Source organism: Oratosquilla oratoria, chromosome 15 (assembly GCF_046742065.1).
Source record: "Oratosquilla oratoria isolate Oo_2021 chromosome 15, ASM4674206v1, whole genome shotgun sequence".
Taxonomy (NCBI): Eukaryota; Metazoa; Arthropoda; class Malacostraca; order Stomatopoda; family Squillidae; genus Oratosquilla; species Oratosquilla oratoria.
This window is the reverse complement of record NC_134791.1, coordinates 45,522,208-45,536,732: the sequence shown is the minus strand read 5'-3', so window position 1 is coordinate 45,536,732 and position 14,525 is coordinate 45,522,208. Positions and strand designations below refer to the sequence as shown.

The 14,525-nt window shown below is 35.1% G+C and overlaps 1 protein-coding gene across 6 annotated transcripts in view; it reads left to right on the top strand.

Moving 5' to 3' along the window:
* The window catches only part of eff (ubiquitin-conjugating enzyme E2 eff), a 71,416-nt gene that overhangs the window by 11,249 nt on the left and 45,642 nt on the right, over positions 1–14,525 (top strand). The gene's annotated exons all lie outside the window — the stretch shown is intronic.

The following is a 14,525-nucleotide window of genomic DNA, read 5'->3' as shown; positions in this document are numbered from 1 at the left end:
CCTCCTTGAAACATCCCCATTCTTCCTCCACTCCTAGTTCTACACTATCCATCACTCGCTCCCACTCCTCTCAGCTTCTTCTCATACTCATTCTCCTTTTCTTTCTCGTTTAAGCAGTTTACTTTGAGCACCTCCCTACCTTCTGTCCTTTTCCCCTTTCCCCATCTATCCTCCACTATCAACTTCCAAAAAATTATGATATTCCCCCACACTCTCTCCCCCTAGAATATGTACATCCAAAACTCTTCCTACTCTCCTCCTGGTTACCACTATGTAGTCCATTAACCATTTCAGTATGATTACACCTACATAGGCATCACGAGGGGGAAGTGTGTATACGAGGATGCTGGCATCAGCTTCTTGATTTTATATATATATATACAGTCGAACCTCGAAAGCCCAGACTAATTGGGGGGAAGGGTGGTCCGGTCATCGAAAATATCACCCTAACACCCGTAGATTTTCGTAGCGGTATACGTATAGGTAATGTATATGGCATAGAAACACAAGAATAATACTCTAACACTGTAATAATAACAATACTGTAATAATAACACTATAATACTAATAATTCTGTAATTGTAATACAGGCATGTAAATGTACTGTATATACAGTGAACTGTACTGTATTTTTTATTGCGTACACTGTAAATATCGGAAGGTATGCACGCGGGACAGTGGTGGCGGGCAGGGTTGCTGCATTTTCTGCACTACCGTGTAGAATGGTAGTGTTGCCATACCGGGGCATACATTTTTCTCAGGCGTGTGCAGACTTTCATAGCAGGATATACTTGTCAAACTTTGACAAAATGTTGGTTCTAGTTTTTTTATTCTTGAATGTATATAAGGCCCCCATGCCCTAACATATTCAGTAAGATATAGAAATTATTTTTTCTATATTATTATCGCTAAAAGAAAGCTGAAACTTTAGTGTAGATTGTTTTCTACACGGTAAAAATGTATCTTTTGGGGTATAATATTTTATAAGTAACACAATTACCAGTAAAAGTCATATTTTGATGTACCATTTATTATTTGATAACTAGTTCTATGATTTTTAAACAAGTTTTATTTTTTTAATGCTTTTAACAGCCCGCTGATATGTAGAAAAAAATTCCTTGTGTCCTTGTGCAGTTGCCACATGCCGCTATTTTACTACGTTTTGGTACAAAATTCTACGAAGCGGCAGCCCTGGTGGTGGCTTGACTGGTCCGTGTTTGAGTACACATGTATAGCCGTCGCTGTCACCTACCGGACAAATAGGGAACTTTGCTGGAAAAGTCCGCCCTTTGTTCATTTCAATCGGTCATACGAGGTCCGGGCTTTCGAGGTTTGACTGTATATATGTGTGTGTGTATATATATATATGTGTGTGTGTGTGTGTGCACACAAGTGCAAGCAATCACTTCACTGATTCAAAAATGCAAAATAACCACAGGAGAAGGGAAACTTGTAGACAGTAAGTACTTTTGTGTATTACATCTTCAGACTGAAGATGTAATATACGAAAGTATTTACTGTCTACAAGTTTCCCTTCTGTGGTTATTTTGCATTTTTGTATCACAGTGATATGATTGCTTGCATATATATATATATATATATATATATATATATATATATATATGACATGACAGTGTATGAATGGTAAGAATGGAAAGACACGATTGGGAACAAGACTTTATTCCTGACTGGTTTTGCCTTTGAGGCTTCTTCAGAGGTAATATATATATATACTGTATATATATTTTATCACGTTTTGTTTAATATTAAAGAAGAAAAAAAGAGAGAATGAATGACTTTATATATTATAATGCGAGTTGTGTGATGAATCATACATATGCTGATACTGTGTGCAAGAATATGACTTTAATGAAGTGGTTAAGGCCCAATCTACCACCCTTCCATCCACTGCCCTCTCCCATGTGTACTTATGCTTGACTTTCTTCCTAAACACTATTTGCTATCGTCAACTCTCCTTCTAGACATCTCCACCATCAACTCTCAACTGCGATTTTTTCATGGAACTCCACACTTCCCAACCACTCTGTATACATTGTGTGTGTGTGTATATATATATACAGGTAGTCGTCAACTTACGACTGATCGACTTTACGACCACGAGATGGTGCAATAATATCTAACATTTAATAGAGTAATAGAATTGCAATGTTATGCGTGGCAGTGCAGTACATTACTCCGCACGCTGCGAGACGCGAGTACGATAGTTTTCGCAGGCTGCCGGCAGCGTCAGCATCCCAGCCAGCTAAATATTCTTTCATTTTGTTTGTTTGAAGTAAAATGTTTCCTAATTTTGCCTTGCATTTTGTATTTTTATGTTTTGCAATTAATAAAATGTAACAGTATTTTTTTATGCCTAGTCTGTTGTCGATGACAAAATGTTCGGCACAACATTTTGCATTTTTATGTTTTGCGATTAATAAAATGTAACAGTAAACTTTGTTTATGCCTAGTCTGTTGTCGATAACAATATTTTCGGTACAGTACGTAAACGAAAAGAATGTGTTTTGAAATATTTTTTTTCCTAATTTTGCTTTACAATGATTTTAATGTAACCACCAAAAAAGGATTTGTAGGTCAAAGATGACAGGACTTTATTCAGTATGCGTAGGCCTAGGCTACGTTTCCTAACGAAAATGATAAAAAGTTAATGAATATTAAACAACGTAGCTCAAAGATAATAAGATTTTATTCAGTATGCATACGTTTCCTAAAGAAAGTCTGATGGTAAAATAATACAAAGGTTAACAAATACAGTATTAAATATCATAGGTCAAAGATGATAGGATTTTATTCAATATGCTTAGGCCTAGGCTACGTTTCCCAAAGAAAATCGGATGAAATTATAAAAAGGTTAAAAATACTATACAACATAGTTCAAAGATGCTAAGATTATTTCAGTATGCTAAATATACAATATATATATATGTATATATATATATATTATATAAAGGGTAATATATACTGTATATATAAGTATAGACCGACTTGCGTCCAGATCGACTTACGACCTGTCTGTCGGAACCGAACTCGGTCGTAAGTCGACGACTACCTGTATATATATATATATGTGTGTGTGTGTGTGTGTGTTGAATATAACAACAGCTTCTGCACTTAATGATTTTCTGCTGTGTTCTTGATTCTCTGGATTATACTACATTGGTTAACTCTTAGCTCTTGGAGTACTCTATTAAAGAGCATTTGGGAATTATTGCATGTGTGGTGACCAACTGGTCAGTGGAAAACTAAGTAATTCAGATGAAAAGTGGCAGCTGGTGTTTGAAGATTATGAAGCTTTCATCTTTGCTCTGGGATATCTTCATTTTTAATGACAAGAACTGTATAATTAGTATATACATACAAGGAATGTAGTACACTCAGAGGGTGAGTGTGACCTAAAGGGACCAATCAGGCGCCTAGACCATCATCCTTTAATTCTGGTGTGAACCTGAACTGTGGGTTGATAGTCCTAGCACTTGGTATGGTGCACTAATCATTATATTGACAACTTGAAAATAGGATTTCTTTGTATAAATTTCCAAGACTTATTGTTTATTCATCTTTTCCTATTGAATAATGCTTATTCTGTCCTGTATGTATTTTCTAGATGGGTTGCATGGTGAATGCAAAAAATTCTTTTTAATAGTGCCATGTAGGAAGTGTATTATTTGGTGGTGGTCATCTCAGTGTAACCCCCCCCCCCCTATTTCTATTGTATGACTTTAATGCTAGGCCAACATCCACTAACAACAATGGTGTATATGACTGTGTGCCAATCACTTTCTTGTGCTGTTCTATGAGTAAGGTTTTGGTATCAGTGATAAACAAGTGAGATACCAAGAAAAATAATAATAAATAAACCAATTTACCCACCCATGAAACAGAGTAATTAAAGGAAAAATTATGTCACTATAACAGCTATGCAACTTTACATGAGTTTCTCCAAAACTGGTGTTGAACATTTAAAGAAAACAAGATAATAAAAAAGATGTGAAAGGTAAAATCAGACAGATGTTACCCTCCCTTTTCCAACAAATGTGTAGGAAATACAAGAGGCAGAAAGGCCCCCAAAAAAATTAAACATTATCTAAATGCCCAGACTTAAAAAGAAGTAAATTTCTCTATGTACTTTTAAGTGCCAGAAGTAAAACAATATGCAAGGCCCTCAGTGTGTTTTTTAACATTTTTAGAATCTGAAAGAGTTGTACAAGGGTGGAAACTAGCAAATGTTGTGCCTTTGTTCAAAAAGGGGTGACAGATCCCATCCTGGTAATTATCAGTCTATTAGCCTTACATCAGTTGTCTGTAAACTAATGGAGTATCCTGAGGTGCAAAATTGGGTAAATTTTTGGAAGTGCACACCTGTGATATAGCGTTAGAAAATTCAATTTTAATTTTGTAATTTGTAATGTATCACCATATGTTTTTCTTGATGGGAATAACACGAAAAGTTGCTAAAGATGATACACAAACGGAGCCATGGCAAATGCTTGAGACAAAGTGCAGAAATCAAAGAAATTAAGGTACAATGATACCTTGAGATACAAAATTAATTTCTGTGATTGCCATCATATGTCAAAAAAATTGTATCTCAAAACAATTATTCCCGTTTAAATTTATGGTAATAGAATTAATCCGTTGCAGCAATACAAAATTACCCCCAAAAACTTAAATTACACAATAACAAGCACAGTTTATAGATAGATACATGAGTAACAACACAATGATAAAATAAATAACTATGATAAATGTTATCATATCATACCACGGAGACAGGTGATAGCGACGAATGGAGGTTAGTCACCAGCCAACTCCTTCTTAATCCGTATTAAAAGTAGGCACTCCATCTCATTATGTAGGTCTGTTCTAAGCTTTGAAATAATGGCGACACCTTTATTGCATCTTTCTGTTTAATGATTGTGGATATTGTTGATGCATTGCATCCATATTCTTTATGGATGCCTATGTTTTGGAATTATTTCATATTTACCTCCTTTATTTATTTATATTTATTTATTTTTATTTTTATTTCTCTCTCCCTCCCTCCCTCCCTCCCTCCACTGTCCTTGTCCTTGTCCTTGTCCTTACCTTTGGGACCCATGGTTCTGCACAAAAATAAAAATAATAATGCACAAAATGGGCACAAACATGATGAACAAACAGCAAAGATGTAAACGAGAAGACAGCACACAAATTGAAGCATTGGAAATCATTGGGAGCCAAGTGAACCTTCTGCCACCTACCACAGGTGTTTCAAATTATCACTCGTCACCACATCGTATCTCAAACATTTTACATCGTATCTCCGTTTTTCATATGTTAGGGTGATCATATCTCAAGGTATCACTATAATAAATTCATCTCTTCAAACCTAACCGAACCTGCTATGTTCGTTAGTGTATAGCTTTTAGCAACTATTTCTGTTATTGATTTCCATGAAGAAAAAGGTATATTACGTTGATACATTGATTTGTTTAGTCTCATGAAACTGAGAATGAGAGATCTAATTGAGGTTTTAAAAAGTGTCAAAAGGATTGAAAACTTAGATGTGGAAAAACATTTTAAAATTGACACCTCCAACATAACTAGGAGTAATAGATACAATATTGTAGGGGGAAAAATTTAGACATGTGCCAAAATACTTTTTCAACCACATTAACATATAGAATGGTCTACCATCTGTCATAGATTGTTCCAATGTAGAGGTATTCAAATAACATATCTACATTTACTTAGCTATAAATCCCTCACCAGAAGTATTTACTTATAGATAAAGGAAAAAAATAGCTGTGATGATAATAGGAGTACAAAAACGATCTAGAAAATAGCTCATAATTCCAATCCTAAAATCATACAAAATGCCAGAAAGCCCAACTTCCTGCAGATCAATCTCGCAAGTATCCACCAAAACCAAACTGATAGACATATAGCAGAAAGAATTGAAACAAAACTTCTAGTTTCCATAAGCAATATAGATTCAGTAAGGGGCTCTATCATCACACTTCTCACAAACATTACTTAAGAAATATTAAATGATGTAACAATGCACCACCAGAATGTATTTATAGTGGCAAGAGATATGAATTAGCCATTTGATAGTCCTCGGATACAGGTTTTGGTCAGCAGAACATTACTCCTCACAGTCTATAAAATGTGTATATAAGGCTATTTATTTTCTTCTTCATTCATGGCTCCATGGAAATATAATTTCCAGGTCATAGTGCAATAGCAAGGAGCCCCCTGTTCTTCACCTTTTTTTTTTTTTTTTTTTTTTTTTTTTTTTTTTTTTTTTTTTTTTGCTCTTTACATTATATAAAAGCATATTGGCTTAGCTTGTTGCACAAACTTTTGTCAAAAACACCATGTAAGGAGGGAGCCTTAATTAGTATGATATTTCACTTGTAAGAACTATTGTCATGGCACACTCATGTGAGAATAAATAGGAGGGGGGGGGGGCAGTTCACAGCTGATGGACCCTCCCATATCCCCTTCTGCTTTCTCCCTTCCTTGCTCTACAGACATTCCCCTCTTACTCAACATCCCTTTCACCCCATCCATCCATCCATCTCATCCTTGGTGGTCCCCTGAAGTTCACTCGCTCCACTTGTGCCTTCCACAACTCTTTTGCTAATATTTCATCACCCATTCTTTCCATGTGTCCAAACCATCCTGATAATCTTTCATCAGCCCTGTCTCCCACTCTACTCCTCACCACCTCATTTCTCACTCTATCTCACCTGACCCTTGCCATACTTCTCAGACATATCATCTCAAACACATCTAAACTTTTTCCTCTTGGCCTATCTCAAATTCTAAGTCTGCCCCGTACAATGCCATTGGCACAATCATGCCTTCATACAATCTCTTCTTTGCATCTATTCCCATATGCCAATTTCTAATCCCCTAAGCCATTTTCAGCTCCACTACCACTCCTTCCTTTCCTGTACATGTGACCCCAAATACCTAAAGCTATCCACTTCTGCCAGTATCTCTCCTTTTAGACTTCCTTCCAACTCACTGCCATCCTCTACCCTTGTACATATTATCACCTTGCTTTTACCCACATTCATCTTCAACTTTCTCCTATTGCATACCTTCCCAAACTAGTGTGCCACTAAATAGGTTAATTATGGTGATTTGTTACTACTAGATGAAACTGATTATTCTGAACATAAGTAGATACTCTGCATTTTAGATTGTTTACATGCTGTATAAGAACGAAAGAATCATGAAGTATCACTAAGAACATACCAATCCATTCCAAAATGACTAGGATTTTATTTATTCCTGTACTGCACACCGTTTGGTTTTTTGTCTGTTGTTATATCTATTCTAGGTAATTTCTTTATTATTCACTTATTTCTCCTGATTTTGTCTTTCTAAGCTTGTTTATCTAATAGATTTAATCAAAATTTGTAAAGACGGTCTCTTATTTGTTTTGCATAATGCTTTAAAAAGTGACATTTAGATCCCCATGTATGCTGTATACATGAATGGGCCTGCTATTGTTGCTGGGTGGTCATTATAAGATTTCTTTCTTTCTCAGTTCCATACATTATTATATTCTCTGCGTCTTCCCAATTGTGTATTTTCCTCAGTAGTTCTTTCTTCATCTTCATAATTCCTTAATTTGATATTAAATAGTCTGCTACACTTGACATGATCCCTATACATCAAATACAATGGCAGTGCATGAAGAATGAATGGAATTTGACATCGCTGCAAGGCAGATGGCACCACGGGTAGTTTTTACAAGAATGGAAGCAAACCATAATTTCAAGTTGCAGTAAATGAAAAAAAATTCTGTATTTTATTTAGCTATTACTGACTTTGGTAAGTTTCTAAAATCATATTCCAGTAAAACTAGATGCCTTTAATTTTCAAAGTGGTTATACTTTAATAAAGAAAGCAAGTTTTAGTTTTCATTTTATCAGTCTCCCAGCATTGCCCTTCTCCATTTGCAAAAATAAGGAAATTTGTATATGGGTGCAAAAACCACTGCAACAGCAGCTAAATTTCCAACCTTCATCTGTTGCAAGTTTTCAGTGGTAGGTAGTGTGACTGAAGTGATAGATTCTGAACCATTGAATTGATGTTCAGTCTAGCCATAGTAACCCAGTGTAAAATTACATATGAATATAGAGACTAGTTTATGCAAGACCAAATATAGCTAGAAATTATGTATTTGTATTTTAGAAGGAGGTGCTCAGATGAGAGGGAGGGTGGGAGGGGTGTGGAGTGTATTTGGGGATGAAATGGGTGGGGGTGTTTTTGTGCCTTTCCCTTTTTGGCTACCTCCCTTGAAAGGAGGAAAAAGCCTTGGTATATGTATGTATGTAGAAGTTCAAGTATAGTACTGGTCTGTATGAGTACTGTACACTTAACATGCATTATAGTTGCTCTGTGATATCATTCATGGGCTCAATGATGGATACCATCTAGTGGTGGCCCTGCAAGATTGACAGCAGAGGGAATAGTCATCATGTCACCCATCCTTGGAACCCATGAACATCCTCACCTTCATTTGAAGGTGCCTCCATGAGGGAGACTTGGTCTCAAGCCAGACCCAAGATGTCTACCAACTTTAATGGGGTTTTCCCCTAGGTTTTCATGCAACATACAAAATCCCACTAATACAATACAGCAAGAAAAGTCCAAAGTTTATATGTACAGTAGAACCTCTACATGTGAATTTAATTCGTTCCAGGACCTACTTCGTATGTTGAAATGGTCGTATGTTAAATCAAATATTCCCATAAGGATACACTAATTCATTTAATTCGTCCCACAGCCCAAAAACCTATGATAACTCCTTAATACTGTACTGCAGATAATTATACATAGCAATAAAACAAATGCATTAATGTATATAAGAGATGTAAAAGAAAATAATTTATAAGGAAATAGTCTTTTTGGTGGGTAGAGAGGTGGTGACTGAGATACATATCATAACTTAGGCTACTCTAACTTACACTAGGTGAACTTTAAACTAACTTAGCTTATATATGCGAAACTTCTACGGCTTCGTATGTTGGAAATTACTTAGGGTGTAGAGTCAAATATTAGATCGAATTTCACATCATGTTGGAAAATTTGTATGTTTAGGCAATCGTAAGTAGAGGTTCTACTATGTATATATATATATATATTAGACACAGGATAAATAGGGTGGAGGTGTCATGTTTTTGACTAAGACTTGAATGTGACAAAGATAATAGAAGGAAAAAATAATGTGGAATTGATTATGATTACAGTTGAAAATGGAGACATGAACAGTAAAAAATTTGTAGTAATATATGTGCCCCCAAGAACAGTCTTGGACAGATAGTGATCATTCCAAAATGTTGGAAGGCACAAAGAATGCATTAATTGAATTACTGAAAGGAAGAGGAAACATAGTGATTATGGATGATTTTAATTCCAAAGAAAATGTTGGGAAGAAATGACAGCGAAAGGTGGAGAAGACCTTTGGGGAAATATTCTACTAAATGTGACCATGCACATTGACTCAATGGGTAAAGGAAATTACCAGATATAGAAACAATGAAGAACCATTGAGACTAGATTTAATATTTACATCAGAGCCTGAAATCATGGATAAAATGAAATACAAGAGTGATCACATACTAATAGAATTCAAATTTAAAGAACAAATTGATTTGAGAAGAAATGAGAAACATAGAAAAGAAAGACTAATGTATAATAAAATATACTAAAACATAGAAAAGAAAGACTAATGTACAATAAAATATACTGAGAAACAAAAAAATTTCAAAATGCAAACTGGGAAAATTTCTTAAATGAAGAAACAAAGATGGAAGATAAATGGAACATATTAAAAGAAAATTATGAGGGAATAAAAAAATTTACCAAAGAAGAAACAAGAAAGGGCGTATGTAAAGTGTAAAATGTAACGAGGCTAAAGATAGAAGATAAAGTCAAATGAGCAAGTGGCAAATATACATCAAACTAAAATGAATATGTAAAAATATGCAGGAAAGAAAAGAAACTATGAAAAGGATGATTGAAAAATGCAAGGACCAATCTATTGTACAAGTATGTGAATGACAAACTAAAAGATAAACATGAAAGTGAAACTGCATCAAGGGAATAATTAATATATAGATGTGGAAATGGCTGAAGTTATGAGCATTTTAAATCTGTATTCATAGTTGAAAGTACACAAAATTGGGAGGAAGGACCCCCCCCCCCCTAATGAAAGAAATACTGTGACACAGAAGGAAATAAGGGACCAAATAAAAAAAAAACTTGATGTCAGAAAATCACATGGGCCAGATGGAATTTGAGATTGGATATTAAAAGAATGTATATATGAACTAACGGACAGAATACACGGTAATTGAATTTCACTCAAAGAAGGAAAAGTACCACAAGATTGGAAAAATGCATATATTGTACAAATATACAAAGGAGGGGACAAGGAAAATCCAACTATAGACTGGTCTCCCTTGCAAGCACGATAGCAAAAATGAGAAAAAGTTGTCACAAGTAAATGGATTAAACATTTGGAAGAGTATAATATACTAAATTCAAAACCATTTGGATTTAGACATGGAAGATCATGTGCCACAAACTTGAAATAATGCAAGAAAGGGACAGATGGGCAGAATGTGCCTTCTTAGATCTACAAGAAGCATTTGATAAAGTACCACACAATTTTTTTTTAATAATAGGTGGAGTGTAAGGGAAGTTGTTGGAATGGAAGATTTCTTGAACGGGAGAAAAATGAAGTTGGTACTTAGACAAGAACTCAACCTGGGAAGAAATGATAAGTGGAGTCCCACAAGGTTTCTGTATTCGCTCCGATGTTTGCCATATACAGTGTTCCCTCGCTACTTCATGCATCACGTTTTGTGGGTTTTTCCAAAATATTCATACATACATATACCAAGGCTTTTTTCCCCCTTACAAGGGAGGTATCCAAAAAGGAAAAGGCATAAAATCATTCCCACCCATTCCATCCCTGAATACACTCCATACCCCTCCACCCTCCCTCTTATCTTAGCACCTTAAAACTTATCATGCTAACACATGAATGTTGTGCCTTTCTCGTGTAAGTTTTGATAAATGATTAAAATATCATTAGTAAAGACTGGCTAAATTGAAATTACCAACTTTGGAACAAAGAGAGGTGACCTACTGACCATGTACAGAATCATGAAAGGCACAGAAGTTCTTGATAGAGAGGACTTACTAAATTGAGACGAGAGAAACAGAAGAGGACATTAGAAAAAATTTAGGATAGTTATAGAAGAGATCTGAAGAAGAAAATGTCCACACAGTGGTGGACATCTGGAACAAACTGGCAAAACAATAGTGTGTGCAAAAACCATACACAAATTAAAGAGCAAATTAGACACTGAGCCATAGCTCCCCTTCCTGTAAGATACAAGTAGGTAAATACACACACACACACACAATTGTGGATAAGGAAGAAATGAGAAACGGAGAAAAGGAAGACTGCTGTATAACAAAACTGATTTTGGGAAACTGAAAATTCTTTCAAAAAGTGAGTTGGGAAAACTTCTTTAATGAAGAAACACAGTTGGAAGAGAAATGGACATTATTAAAAATCTATAATGGAGTGGATAAATACATACCAAAACAAAAACTGAAAAGGCACAGCTTGGAAAAGGTCTTCCCCACGCACCTTTACTAGCCTGTCACAATGCCTCAATATATATATACATATATATATGTGTGTGTGTATATATATGTATATATACATACACACAATGTATAATATATTGCGTGTATAAATGGGCAGGAGATTTTCTATTAAACACGTAGTTAATATAGAGCAAGGTATAAGTGAAAAACAAAATGATAATGTAAGATGTGATATTGAAATTCAAAATTTGTCATAAAAGAAAAAATCACGAGTTTCTTAAAACCATGTACTTTAATGCTCGTAGTATTACAAACAAATTTCAAGAAACACAGGCGTATGTCAAAAGCGAAAATCTCGATATGATAGGAATAACTGAGACATGGTTAAATGGTACAGAGTTCGAAGCTGAATTTAATATTGCGGGATTTAAACACTTTCATCAGGATAGAAACCACAAGAAAGGTGGGGGTGTTCTATTGTACGTTAAAAACAATGTTCATGCTTGTGTTATAGAGAAAGTGAAACAGGATGCATATGGTAGTTTGTGGGTTGAGTTAACCCAAATAAATGGACAAAAAATGAATATAGGTGTGATATATAGGCCAAAGACATTATCATTAGCAGACGACAAACTGTTATTTCAAGAACTGTCTAGTTTCTGCAACCGGGATTTATTGATAATGGGTGATTTCAATTTTACTGACATTGATTGTATGACCCTTGAACATGGCCATATAGGTAGTCGCTTGTTTGATTTTCTTGGTGACAATTACTTAATTCAGCATGTAAAAGAGCCCACAAGATATGGAAACTTACTCGATCTTTTGATCACTAGCCGCGAAAGCATGGTAACTGATGTAGAAGTCGGTGAATCTGTTGCAAATAGCGATCACAACTTAGTTAGATTCAAACTCCTAAACAATTTTAGAATAGATACTTGTGCTTCTAAAATACCCGATTTCAGTAAAGCTCAGTTCATAGGACTACGTCAGGAGCTTCAGCTTACAGATTGGGAGGCAAAATTAAACAAAAGACCTGTAGATCAGATGTGGGAAATATTTCAAAATACACTCGCTAAGATGATTCAAACTTACATTCCTTTTAACGACAGACGTCCCCCAAATCATGCTCGCCCAAAGTGGCTCGACAAAGAAACTGAAAAAAGTATTGCTAAAAAGAGACAGGCTTATAAGAAATATAAGTGCTCGGGTGCATCTAACGACTATGAAAGTTATGTATTAATACAGAGAGATTTAAAAAAGACAATAAGAAAAAGAAAACGACAATACGAAATGAACATCGCTGATAAATCCAAAGAGAATCCCAAAGAATTCTATAGTTACATTAGAGATAAAAAGGTTGTTAGGAATCACATTGGTCCACTATTATCTTCTGACGGTCAACTTGAATATTCAAATGAAGGAATGTGTAATATCTTAAACAATTATTTTAGCTCGGTATTCGTAAACGAAACACACCAAGGTAAATTCCAAACTGAAACCTGTGAAAAGTCTGGGGTAAACTTACTACGGTAAATATAACAAAAGAAAAAATTAAAAGGTGTATAGACAAACTCAAGGTTAATAAAACACCAGGGCCTGACGGTTGGCATCCAGGAATCTTAAAGGAAATGAAAAATGAGATTGTTGTTCCATTAGAAATTATTTTCAAGAAATCCATCATATCCGGAGATGTCCCAAGAGAATGGAAGCTACCTAACGTTACTCCCATATTCAAAAAAGGTGACAAAAAGAAACCAAATAACTATAGGCCTATAAGTTTGACTTCGATCGTAGGAAAAATAATGGAAACTATCATCAGAGATGCTATCGAACATCATTTAGAAAGTAACCGTTTGATAAATGATAGCCAGCATGGTTTCAGACGCAAACGTTCTTGCATGACTAACTTACTCGAATTCTACAACACAGTTATCTCGAATTATGACAAAAGAAACAATATAGATTTAATATATCTAGACTTTGCAAAAGCTTTTGATACCGTCCCACACGAAAGACTACTTACTAAATTAGCTTTGCATGGAATAAGTGGTAGCCTATTAGGTTGGACTAGTAATTGGTTGAATGGTTGAAAACAGAGAGTTGTTTTAAATGGAAAAACTTCTGGATGGAAAAGTGTTGCAAGTGGAGTTCCTCAGGGTTCCGTTCTTGGGCCACTTCTATTCATAGTATATATAAATGATATAGACCATGGACTGAAATCTACTGTTTCCAAATTTGCTGATGATACAAAACTGTGTGGAGTGGCAAATGATCACTCAAACCAATTAGATATTCAAGAAGATTTAGATAAATTACAGCAATGGTCTGAAAAGTGGCTAATGAAATTTAACAAGTAAATGCAAGGTAATGCACATAGGTAAAAATAACTAAGTACGATTACAAGTTATTTGGAAATTCGTTAACAAAAGTGGATAGTGAAAAAGATCTCGGCGTAATTATCAGTAACGACCTCAAATCATCCAAGCAGTGTATTTCAGCCTCTGAGAAAGCAAATAAGATTCTAGGACTGATTGCGCGATCTTTTGATTTCAAAAGTACATCACTCATTAACAAGCTATATAAATCGTTAGTTCATCCACATTTGGAATATGCTGTTTCCGTATGGTCACCGAATCTCATTAAAGACATTGACAGACTGGAAAAAGTACAACGGCGAGCCACAAAACTGATTCCAAATATCAAAAATATATCATACGAAAATGGACTAAAACATATGAATGTTTTCCCTAAAAAAGCGTAGACTCAGAGGTGACTTGATAAAGGGAATTGACAACATCAAAAGTGACAAAATTTTCACTGAATGAGAATCAGACAAGAAATAATGGTCTCAAACTGTCCGGAAATAGATTCAA